Raw genomic sequence first — 12,295 nt, forward strand, 5'->3', positions numbered from 1 at the left:
TCTCTCTCTCTCTCTCCCTCTCTGTCTCTCTTTGTCTCTCTGTCTCTCTCTGTCTCTGTCTCTCTGTCTCTCTGTCTATATATATATTGGAAGCAACAAGTCAACAAGTGGGTATAGAGAGATAATATGTAATTGTGGCTTTGTGTACTGTTTAGAGCCAGTGGGGCCAGAAAAACAATTTTCTTCCTTATGAGATTCCTGTAAAGATTGATTAAGATAAAACCTTCCTTATTCCTTTTTGTTACTGCATTTGCTTTGCTCTTCAATATAGAAAGAAGGCAGCCTTTGTTCAGGATTACTGCTCTTCATTTTAGTCTCTGGTTAGAGTAATCTTTTAGATTAGATGACTCTCTTGGAACTAAGATATCTATTAGATTACAACAGGGAATAATAAAACTCCTAAATAAATAAGGTTTCCTCTTGGGTAAATGATGCCAGGTGATCGTATTTCTTCCCTTATGTGGTATCATCACAGAGCTGAGCTAAGACAATGACACAGCTGTTCAAATACTTGTTTGTTGAGCAGGAGAACCTGAGGGTGATACATAGCAATAGCATACAAAGGAAGGTGTAATGGCATAGAATTATAATTCCTATGCTAGACGATGAGGCAAGTATATTCTCTAAGTTCATTGCTATCCAGTCTGACCATACTGATGAGCATCAAATACAGTGGAAAATTATTTGTCTATGTAATAAAAGCGTAAAGTGATACAGTAAAGACATATGATGTATGGCCTTCATTTGCACATGTACCAACACATTCATAAGCATATGTTTGTATGTTCATGTACACATATATGGACACACACAGCATTACTCACATACAACATAAATAAAGAGAGTTCACAGAGGCAAAATATCTCTGCTCTGTGCATTTGAAAGTAATTTCTTGTTGAGAAGGAAAAAGAAAGTGAAACAGGAAGCTTACTGGATGCCAGGGAGCAAATAGAATTGCTGTGGAATATTTAACTATGTAAAGATATGTTGCATTTTTTAAATAAGATAAAGATGTGCTGCTCTTTTAGCTTGTCTGCCTAAGGCACCTGACTGGTCTAATCAAAAGCTGAGTGGCCAGTAGTGAGGGAGGGGGTATAGATGAGACTTCTGGGAAGGAAGAGTAGGTAGGAGGAGATATTTAGGCTTGGGAAGAAAGTAAAATAGACTTCAGGGAGATGACAGGGTTGAGCAGGCCAACCACAGAGGAAGCAGGAAAGTAGGATGTACAGAATGAAAGAATAAAAAGCCTGAGACAGGATTTAGATGAACAGAAACAGGCTAAATTGAGTTAAAGGAGCTAGTGGGACACATTCAAGCTAAGATCAGTTACAATTAATAATAAATATCCATGTCTTTAATTGGAAGCTGATGGGTGGCCTGAGAAAATGCCAACTATAGGGTATTCTCCCAGGCAAGTGAAGATGACAACAATAAGGTAAGCACATGACTGACAAAATTCCCTCCACACTGAAGTCCTGTGATTAAAAAATGTGTACTGAAATTTAAGTGTATCTCCACTCATTTTCATGGTTTTAACGGTTGAGAGGAATTTGTAATTGTTGCAGTTATTTATACTTTGTCTATCATCTATGTCTATCATTTATCTATCACTCTATCTATTCACATACATATATTTATTAAGCAATTCAGGCTAGTAACACCAGAATTGCAATGAACCTGCACATGTGAAAACATATCAGTTTAGTCAGCCTGTACCAGGGAGATTCCACTTTAAAATAGTCACATACACTTTTAACCTTTCACTGAGTATGAACTCTGAAGTAGACGACTCATGGGGTTTTCTTTCATGCTATATTGTGATTAAATTATTTTCTTGAATCTAAGTGGTTCATTTCAAGTGAAAACATAATAGAATGGGAGAGTTAAAGGACCTCTGTGACTGTTTTCAAATCTCTGTACCTCTTCAAGTCTCTTCACTTAGAAAGCAGAAATAATAATATCTATAACAAATTACTGTTACGCTGAAATGTAATGCTGACTATCAAAGCTGTTGTAACTACAGAGTTGGCTTGTAAATTGCTTTCATAATTTCTCTGTAGAGACGTTTACTAGAAATCAGTGAGGAAATGTTCTACATTTTCTACACAAAATATGTTATTGCTTTCTAGGCACTTATGTACCATATTTACTCTCCGTTACTTTATTAGAATATAAGAATATAAATATGAAAGTTCCACAATCCATTGCCTTCAATGGTATCAAATCACTAAGTGGAAAGGTCCATATTTAATTAACAAGAATGGGTTAAGTACCATTTTAACTTTGATAAATGGTGCTATGAGAATAAATGCATGGGAAATTAAGATAAAGTATTGGGTAAATTTTGCTTGTGCTTGTGTTTTAAAGCTATGTTTTATAAAATAAGCTGCGTTTGTAGAATTGGGCTGAAAATCATCAGTTGAAGCAGAAAGATCACATGAAGAAGAGACAAAACTTCACTCTGCGGTGAGGATAGCAATGTAAATGAAATTGGTCTTTATCTGCTGTACAAGGATGAGATGTGTGAACTTCAGAGTCTACATAATGAGCACCAGTGAAATGGTTGTAACTTATACATTGAAATTTGCTTCCATGGTTATTATTCTTTTAAAGTATTAAAATAGATGTTAAAAAGAAACTTTGGTTGGAATATGATCAGCATATTTAAAAATAAAAACGAATTATAGTGCAATGAATCTTGTTTCATCTCTTCTGGGGCCTGTGCAATTTACTATAAAGGAAATAAAGGAACATATTTTGTGGTATAAACAGTGTATATATTTTAATTTTATTTAGATTTTGCATTTTAAAAATCCATGCAAACAGGCATGTGTTAATGCAAATGATATTTGGTAGAACTGTGAGAAGCAAGGATAAGCAGCAAATTTAGGGACAAGGCAATGTGATTTACAGTATAAGTATTGTTGTGTGAGCAGACAGTTAGAAACATGTTTGACTAATGTTTTTAGGAAGAATTTAGCAGGTAAAGTTTAAAAATCTTAAGAAAATTAACAAATTTAGAAAAATAATCAACCAGATTCTTTCTTTGTATAGGCTGATCAAACACAATAGAAATGCAATTTGGAGAGAAAAAAGATACTAGGATAACTACAAATTTATGGTAACATCTTTGATTTAAATGCAGTTTAGAGATTTAGACTGAGTTGATTGACTTGTAGTGAGAATTTATAGTGTTTCAGTTATAATGAAGTATTTTCTTATCATTAAATTATCAGTGAGGTATTACATGTCGCTTAAACCAAAAAGTACTTATATTTATAAGGTCATCTAGAAATTTTTACTCACCTAATATCAATTTACTCATGATGTCTGATTAAAGATTAGGTTAGAATCAGAAGATTCTAGAAGGTTCTCTGAAATCTGCTTTCCAACTATCCCGTGAGACTTCCTAGTTGGTTACACATGCGTCTCATCATTCAGTAAGCTATCCTGTACTTTTTCTTTTAGTAGCTGAGCAGAGTTTAGAGAAATTAGCAAGTTTGTGGAAGTTTTGAACTGAAAAATGTATCATCAATAAGTTATTGACTAAAACATGTCCTAATTCTGGCTATGATATAAAAGATGAGACTGACAGCAATGGCAGTGGTCTTAACAGTTTTGGAAAAGAAGCATGAAGACAGTGAGTTCAAGGCTTGCCAAGACTACAAAGTATTATGCCAGCTGGAGAGCTTAGTGATTAAATATCCCATAAGAACAATAAAAAACAGGTCGTGAGTGGTTCTCAGTGGAAGAATGCTTACCTGTGACTTACATGGCAAGGGCTCAATCTACAGGACTTTCCAAAAATAAGGAAAATAAGAAAGACGAGAGAGAGCATGGAATCTTGTTGCTGGAGAGAATATCAAAACCACATGTCAATGTGTATAGTATGTATGGCAAAGATAGAGAAATGAGCACAACTGAATAATTGTGATTATCTATATAAGCAAAGTACCACTATTAGAAATTTATTCTGTATAGTTACTTGTTAGTATGGTGGTCTGGTAAGTAACCCTTCCCTTCAAGAAAAGAATTCTTAACCAACTAATCACATATTTGAAATTTTCAGGGCACAGAAAGGTTGTACAAAAGTCCCTTGTAATTATTTGATGAGAGCCATGTAGTAAAGTACCTTTTCAATAATACATTAAGTATGAATATGAAAACATGATTTATGTTTATTTTTAAAATAAGAATTGATACTTGAAAAAACTTCTAGAAAGGTAAGGTTTAGCATTACCATGCTCAGTGTCACAGTTTGCCTTTAATTTTAAGTTGTATAAAATGATAAGCGATATAGAGTTTCATGTGTGACCACAGAAGATAAATAATTAGCATGCAGCCAAACTAATTCATCAAAGCTTGTCACCTCCATATTTGAATAGAAACATAAGCTGAAAAGGGCAAAGGAGGATACTAAACAAGTGTATGGTTACAAAAGTCATAAACTACCAAAAATGAAAAACAGAACAATATTTCAAAATTATTAAAAGTATTACAAAGATTATACATGTGTCCTAAGAGAATGACACACTTAAAGAAGTAAATGTAGATATAATAATCAAGGAATGAACAGGATTTGACTACCAATGTGATATCAGAAAATGGGACATTTTACCTGTTCTAGTAACAGATAATTGTAGCACAAATAATAGAAACTCAGAGACAGATATTGGGGTTGAAGCTGAAGAGCAGAAACACAAAGCAGTGAAACCGCTAGAGTTCTTACCTCTACCAAGGCTCAGACAAAAGGCGGATCCTTTTCTTGATGTGACTGTAAGCTTCAAAGCTCTCCACCAAACCTCAGACTGCAATGAGCTCTTGTCTCCTCTTGCCTTATATACCTCTCTCTGCTTATTCATATAACTCCTGTCTCGACCTCCATGGTACTGGTATTAAAGACATGTGACTCCTGATTGCTGGGAGCACCTTAGCGTGAGTTCTATTTGTCTTTTTAGACTGATTCAATCTCAGGTAGCACAGTGTAGCCTTGAGTCTTGGCAATAAAGGTGTGTGTCATCACTCCCTGGCTTCTAGTGGCTTAGCTTTGCATTGTCCTGGCAAGCTTTATTTATTAAAACATAAATGAAATAAAATATCACTATAGATAATCATTGAGCAAAAGTTAATTGAAATGAAGGGAAACTGGTATAGTTTGGTTCATTTCCTTATTTGGATCCACCTGATTAGTATTACAATTCTTTAGTTTTATGTAAGTAATTTATCTGTTTATTTTCTTGGTCTTGTATTACTTCTTTAATGTGGGTCAATCAGGAGATTATATTCTTTTAGGTCTAAGTAAAGACCTAATGCTTGAATATGCTCAATATGCTTGAAAAAAAAACACTCTTTAGGGGGTTAATATAGAAACCTGGACCTTATTTCAAACAAGAAAGAATGAAGAATATCACATTAATTGCTCTTTGTGGTAGGACCATGCCACCAAAATAAGTAAGATTCCTTAGGATCCTCCTCCTTTCTTGATTAAGAAAGCACACAGCTGTGAAATTTAGTTTTTCAGAGAGCATTGTGTTCTAGATGCTGATACTCAAGAAACATCCCAAATAAACCTTACCTATGCTAAATGAATTGGGAATTACAGAGATTCAAAGTCTGAGGTGTTGATCTCCCTTTCGACTTTTCACATACAGACCATTTGTACTATTCAGAGTGCTGTCATCTGTGTTTTTTCTTCTTTGTTTCTTTAAAGTTGGAATTACAAGATGAGTGAGATGCCCATCATGTCTATGAGTCTAGCCTAAAATACAAACGGGATTCCAAGTTATCCTGTGCCACAGAATATCCTGTTCCAAAAAGAAAAGTATTATCATATTTCTCTTGCTCCTCCTGAGACATGAAACTTGCACTCCAAATATTTACATGCTCAATCACAAAATAGGCTTTCAATGCAAAGACCCATTATTTCTTTCACTAGTGTGTGTCTTCTCTGTAAGCTACAAGTCAACCACATAGTTTGAGGTTTTAATATATAGTATTACATTTTAGTTGTCCAATTTCATGGGAAAGATATTGGAAATTATTTTCAGTGCTGATCCAATATTAGGCCTCTACTCGAAAGCAGCTGGGACTACAGAAAGAATACCAAATAATAAATAATCCAATAAATAAATAAATATTTATAAAAAGTAAAATAATTTGAGGAGAAGAGGCAACTAAAATGACCTGCCATAATTCTAGAACACTTTTATGTAGTAAGTAAATCTATCAGTATATCTGGAAATTATTAATATTTGACAAGATCCTACAGCTAGTTTTGGCACGGCATTTTAGTGAGAGAAAAAAATAGTAAATTAAAAAATGTTGGAAGACAAATGATTAAATAATGAAGAAAAGTGGAAGCTAGGCTTTAAAAAAGTTAGGAGATTAAGCTTAAAATAGAAACAGGGGTTATGGATGGACTCAGCAGATATATTTATTCTTCTATATGTATATGTGGCAGCAATGGTTAAAAAGGAGGGTGGGTCTGCACTGGGGGTGGGATGTGATAGGGTTGGAGGGGAAATGATAAATATAAAATGATATAATTATATGTTAATTTAAAAAGAAAACACTGTTTTCAAATATTCAGAGAGGCAATAGGCTTGTGAATAACAGGAAGAGTCTTTTGCTACTCTAAAGGTAGATGAGTAGATGCTGTAGGCTATTAGGGTTTTCATCACCAAAAGTGCCTAATTTATACCAGTGTATCAATTACTAATAGAGTATGCCTTATCCCAATCAGATGAATTTGTAACTTTCTATTAAGAGTGTCCTAAACACTTTGTGTGTAAGAATTTCATTTGCTTATTCTTTAAATTACATTCCATTATTAAAGGTTGAACATATTTCCCTGTTGTAGGTCATGATTAGGTATCCATATCTAGGGTGAGAAATTGGATTCTATTTGTTTTTAAATTAAAAACCATTAAGAAAATATGCCAGCAAGATAAAGTACAAGGATATTAATAACTGTTTATATCTTTCCATACCTTTATCAGAGAAGTTCAATTATATCACTATGGTTTCCCAAGGGATCCAACTATTTTATTTATTGGAAAATATTACTAGATTTAACACTTAGATGGGATGGGAAAATAGAATTGGGCTCGAATATAAAAGCAAATAAATTCAGATAATAGGATTTGCAAGGTAGCACTAGAAGCTGTGTGTGTTAAGCAGATCTAAATATCTGCTGTGCATGAATATGAATTGTTGATCCTGATTTCAGTGAGAGACAGTAGAAAGTTGTTCATAATTAATCAATGATTCATCAAGAGATGAATTATTTCTTAGCAAGTTTCCAGTTGTATTTAAAACATTTAACAAAATTTGGGTTGACATTAACTTTTGAATGATATGAAAGAGGTAAGGTAAGATGCAATTAATTTGAAAGTAAGTGGGCATTTTCTGTACACACACACACATACAAAGAGAGAGACAGAGAGACAGAGAGAGACAGAGAGAGAGAGAAAGAGAGAGGGAGAGAGAGAGAGAGAGAGAGATCCTGTGTTTAGATGCTTTGAGCCATTCTGTAATCTTAATTGCTCCTTTTTCCATTACATTTAAGAAGACTTATTGTTAATATCTGTCTTTTGTTTCTTGATCTCCTAACTTGCCTATTGCTCCCCAACCTCAATCTCTCTTTCTTCCTTATCACTTCATAGGAGGTAATTTTTTTTTAGATCATGGATAAATCCTCATGCTGTCTTTAAGTCTAAAGGTTATCTTTCATTCTTCTATTTCTCTGAAGTTTTCCTTCATGATCAAGCATTTTCTTCCATTTTAAAATCTTTACTTAACAAGTTGTACAGATTCAGATCTCTGTAATCACTGAATACCCAATATTAAATTTCCTGACATTTTGGATCTTACCTCATGTGAATCTTTCTGGAAATCTCATAAGCAGATTATTCCTTTGAAGTTGTTTTGTAAATACTACCACAATTATATGGCCCATCACCAACATGCATATCTAATACCTTGCCTATTATCACTGTCTCTTAAAGTAATTTGAATTATGCATTAAATGTTTTAATGGATGTTTTTCCACTTCATTTCCTTTCAAATACACACACACACACACACACACACACACACACACACATAGAGAGAGAGATGAGAATTTGAATGTCTTCTCTATAGATTTTTCAATCTGTCTTCCATTTTCAAAGATTTGATACTTTCTATTTGCACTCCTCATTGTAGAGATCTTACAGTATAGAAAAACCTGGATGTTGAAAATGTTATGAATTTTACTGTATCAATACAGAATGTCTGTTTAGGTGTGGAAAAAGCTTTAAAGCAGTCAAAAACGGACTTTTGTAGATGTGAGTGGAGTTGTACTGTTCCTAGGAAGCAAACAATTAAATTCAACCTTGAAAACATATAGAATAAGGAGTTTGATTTTTTTTTTTTTTTTTTTTAGAAAACATGAACCCACAGCTGGCTGAACATCACAATCAAAGACACTCTAATTACATTAAAATATTTGTATTGTTCTTTATTTTTTATTTTTCCATTTTTTTTATTTTTCCATTCAATTATTTACATTTCCTTCCCTCCTCCCAATCCTCTCCCACTCCCCCATCCCCCCTCCTCCCTCTCCCACCCTGCTTGAGAGAGGGCAGGGTTGGGAAGTCCAAGGCCCTCTCCTCTACATCCAGGCCTAGGGAGCATCCAGATAGACTAGGGTCCCCAAAAGCCAGAACATGAACTACTGGAAGGTTTTATTTTTCTTTCCTTCTCTTTCATTTTTTTAAAAATAGGTTTTTCTGCAGGAGGCCACACTGCTATGTATTCATAAGTATAGTGGTGATGTCATATTCAGAAGACAAGGTTTATAAAACTCAACCACATCTTCTAACTAATACAACTTTCACAATCCCTCTTCTGTGATGATCCATGGGCCTCAGAAAGTGATTATAGATGCCCTTTTTGAGACTGAGCACTCAGCTCTCACTTATTTTGACATGAGAGTCTCTTACTTGACCATAGCTACTGTCTTAATAGGACTTCTGGACTAGCTGCATGATGCACTTGCATATAAGTAAAATCATAAATATTTAGAAGGCAGAAGTTTAACCACATATCCATGAAGCAAAATATCTACTGTATACCGATGAGCAGTAATTTAGGACAGGGTCTCACATTGTATCTCAAGCTTGCCCAGCTACAATCTGAGGCAACTAACGTCGACCTCAAAGTCTTATGGATTCTCTTCCCTCATGCTCTTGTGTGATGAGATTTTAGTATTCACTAACATGCATGATTTGTGAAGAAAAACGTCAATAGTGTCTCATTAAAATCAGATAATAAGAAATGAACTACACTGTGAGAAGACCTTGGAACCTCTCTCTTAGGAAATGTTAGTTTGGAGAGTCTACTAAGATGTTTGATTCCCAGAAAAACATTCAGTCTGAAGATATTAGAACTAATACCTAAAGCAATAATAACTAGTTTAGTCTCTTTTCACGTAAAATAAACAATGCATATGATGGCCTCCAAAACATATTTTCTTGCTAAAAAGAAAAACTCCCAAGACAGGAAAGGTTTTCTTTTATCTTCCCCCACAATATTGTGCATCCCTTTTCTTTTATTTTTAAGAAAATAAGAAAATGGGTTTGAGAAGAACTTTGGGTGTTTCATCAAAGAGGAACTTACGAGTTCAGCTTTGACAACCCCATTAAGTCACAGGTAAAATACAAGAAAAGTCACATTCTGGTCTTGTGACTTTAACCATTACTTATCATCAAAAACACTGTGAAAAATTATTTCATGATCAAAGCAAAACGTAGCAACTTCAAAGACAAAAAGCTCAGTACTGGGAAGCAAAATCCTCACATCCAGCCACCATTAGAAGTGTGTGCCAAATCAGGTAAATAAGACCTAGATCTGAAACCGACCAAGAACATGTGGCAATCCATGAAGCCCAAAAATAATTCTTGTAACTTTGAGTTACTTCAAAATCGCTTTTTTTCCAATCCATAGAAGAAATTCAATGTACTCCTGAGCAAAGCAAGCCATCTATTTACCTATATTGAAAAATAAGAACACTATATATTTTACCACTAAACCTTGGGATTATATAAGGTCAACAGAGTACTATAGATAATTTTATAATTAAATGATGTCTGCGTGATACACCTGGGGTAAATAGGTCAGCCAACACATTCTATAACATTGCTCAATTAAAGTAAAATATTGTTCTCTTGACTCTACACTCACATTTCCTTCTTCTGAAAATGTATCTATCATCAGTTATTTCATCTACTGTGTAGCCCTAAACTAAACTCACTAAGCACTAATGTGAGTTGTTTGGTGACTTTATTTTATAAAAATACTTCATACCAATATCAAGTCACTAATTCATTCAATAACAGTACTGACAAACACAGAAAAAGTAGTTTCTAGATATTAACAATGACTATGCCAAAAATTTTCTGATGATAGACTGTTATATTTTTATTCATAAGTAATATTTTTCTGAGGGTGATATTGAATTTTCCAAAATATTAAGTCGAATTATCATCATTGAATAAATTTGCAGTGGAAAATACTAAGTAACCACAAAATTGGCTAAAATAATAGTTTTTAACATAACATTATTTCAGCATCATCAAAAATATTAAAAGTAGAAAATAAAATTAAAATTTAAACCATGGCTGTCATTTAGGCTTTGTTTTATTTTTCTTTCTATTCATCTTTCTAAATGAGTTTGTATTTTATAGTTCATCTACACTTTTATTTTTCTATACCAACATGTATCATTTTCTCTAGTTAGAATTAACTTCTATGTTGTTATGCAATCTAAGTCATTATAGTTCAAGAATAGAAGTTAAAGATTATGTACTCAAGATCTCCTGAGTATATTGGGAGCATGGGAACCTTGGGAGAAGCAAGGACAGGAGCAGAGAAAAATGTAGAGCTCAATAAAAATCAATGAAAAAGATTATGTCCTCATTAACTTAATTATAACTTCATTCTTGGATAGTTTGGATAAATCATATTTCAGTGTTATACTGAAATAAATATTTTAAAACATGTAGCTATTCTATTCCATGATATTTTAAATTAGATACTCAATGCAAGATAACAAAGCAAAATGATGAATCTGAAAAAGACAAAAATAAATACCACTGAAGAAATATTTAGTAAGAATCTCTAAGTAGGTTTGTTTTCTTTAGTGACTTGACCTAATATAGTTACTGGGTCTTTGTGTTATAATTGGCCTTGTTAGGATAACGATGAATATGTCACTTTCATATTTTTTATGCTTTAAGGTCTCAATTGTCTATATAAAATTGAATGGCTATATAACAAATGTAGAAGTGAAAACATTAGTTAACAACAGAAAAGTGCCAGTAATTAATGAGTATCAAATATATAACACAGTTCAACCAAAGTTCAACATTAAAAAAGGCAAAAGGTTTACTTCAGGTAAAACTGTAATCTTAAAATCACCAAGATGTCACTTGTTTCTCATTCATATGCAAATAATTTTCTTGCAGTAGTTGAATTGAAACGAGTTTACCACTATTTTATTTAAATTAGGTCTTTATAGTTTGGTGGTGTCAGATCTTAGAGAGAGTTTTATATCAACATAAATATATCTATGTAGCTTTTAGTTGTTTGTGTGATATTGGGCATTAAATCAAGAGCTCCCATTTGCTAAATAAGTACTTATACATTGAATTTTATCAATAGCTCTTTTGTCATTTCTTACCTCACAGTGTATCTCTTTTCTTCCCAACTTGTCCTGAAGTCTGTTTATTATATTTTCATCTCAGAGAGGTATATAGAATGTTGCACAAAGAAGAGGTAGTCTAATTTAGATAGTTGACTAAAACCCCTCAATGTTTTGAAAAAAAAAAAAACCTTTTTGACCCAATGAACAAATAGACAAATGTAAAATTAGAAAACAAAAATAGACTTTTTCCTAATGAGTTTTATAACTTCTTCACATATAAACTTGACAAAGCCACATTTCTCTGTTGCTATGTATATATTCATATTTTATTTACCGAGAGAAACAAAAGACAGAAACAGTATGTGACACATTGAGGTAAAAACAATCATGTTGAAGGGAATGGAACAATGAAAATAATTTGTAGCTATCTCTATTAAAATTTATGAAAGAATTAAGCAGTACGAAGCAGACAAATATTGAGGAAACAGTTTAGCTGCTTCACTTTATGTAGGAAAGCATTCAGAAGAAAAAAGCATATTCTACAAATAAAGACCACTATGAACACTGACTTCACAGGACAATCCCAGGGTCATCTTCAGCCATAAAAGG

The sequence above is a fragment of the Microtus ochrogaster genome, unplaced genomic scaffold (genome assembly GCF_000317375.1).
Source record: "Microtus ochrogaster isolate Prairie Vole_2 unplaced genomic scaffold, MicOch1.0 UNK6, whole genome shotgun sequence".
Classification (NCBI taxonomy): Eukaryota; Metazoa; Chordata; class Mammalia; order Rodentia; family Cricetidae; genus Microtus; species Microtus ochrogaster.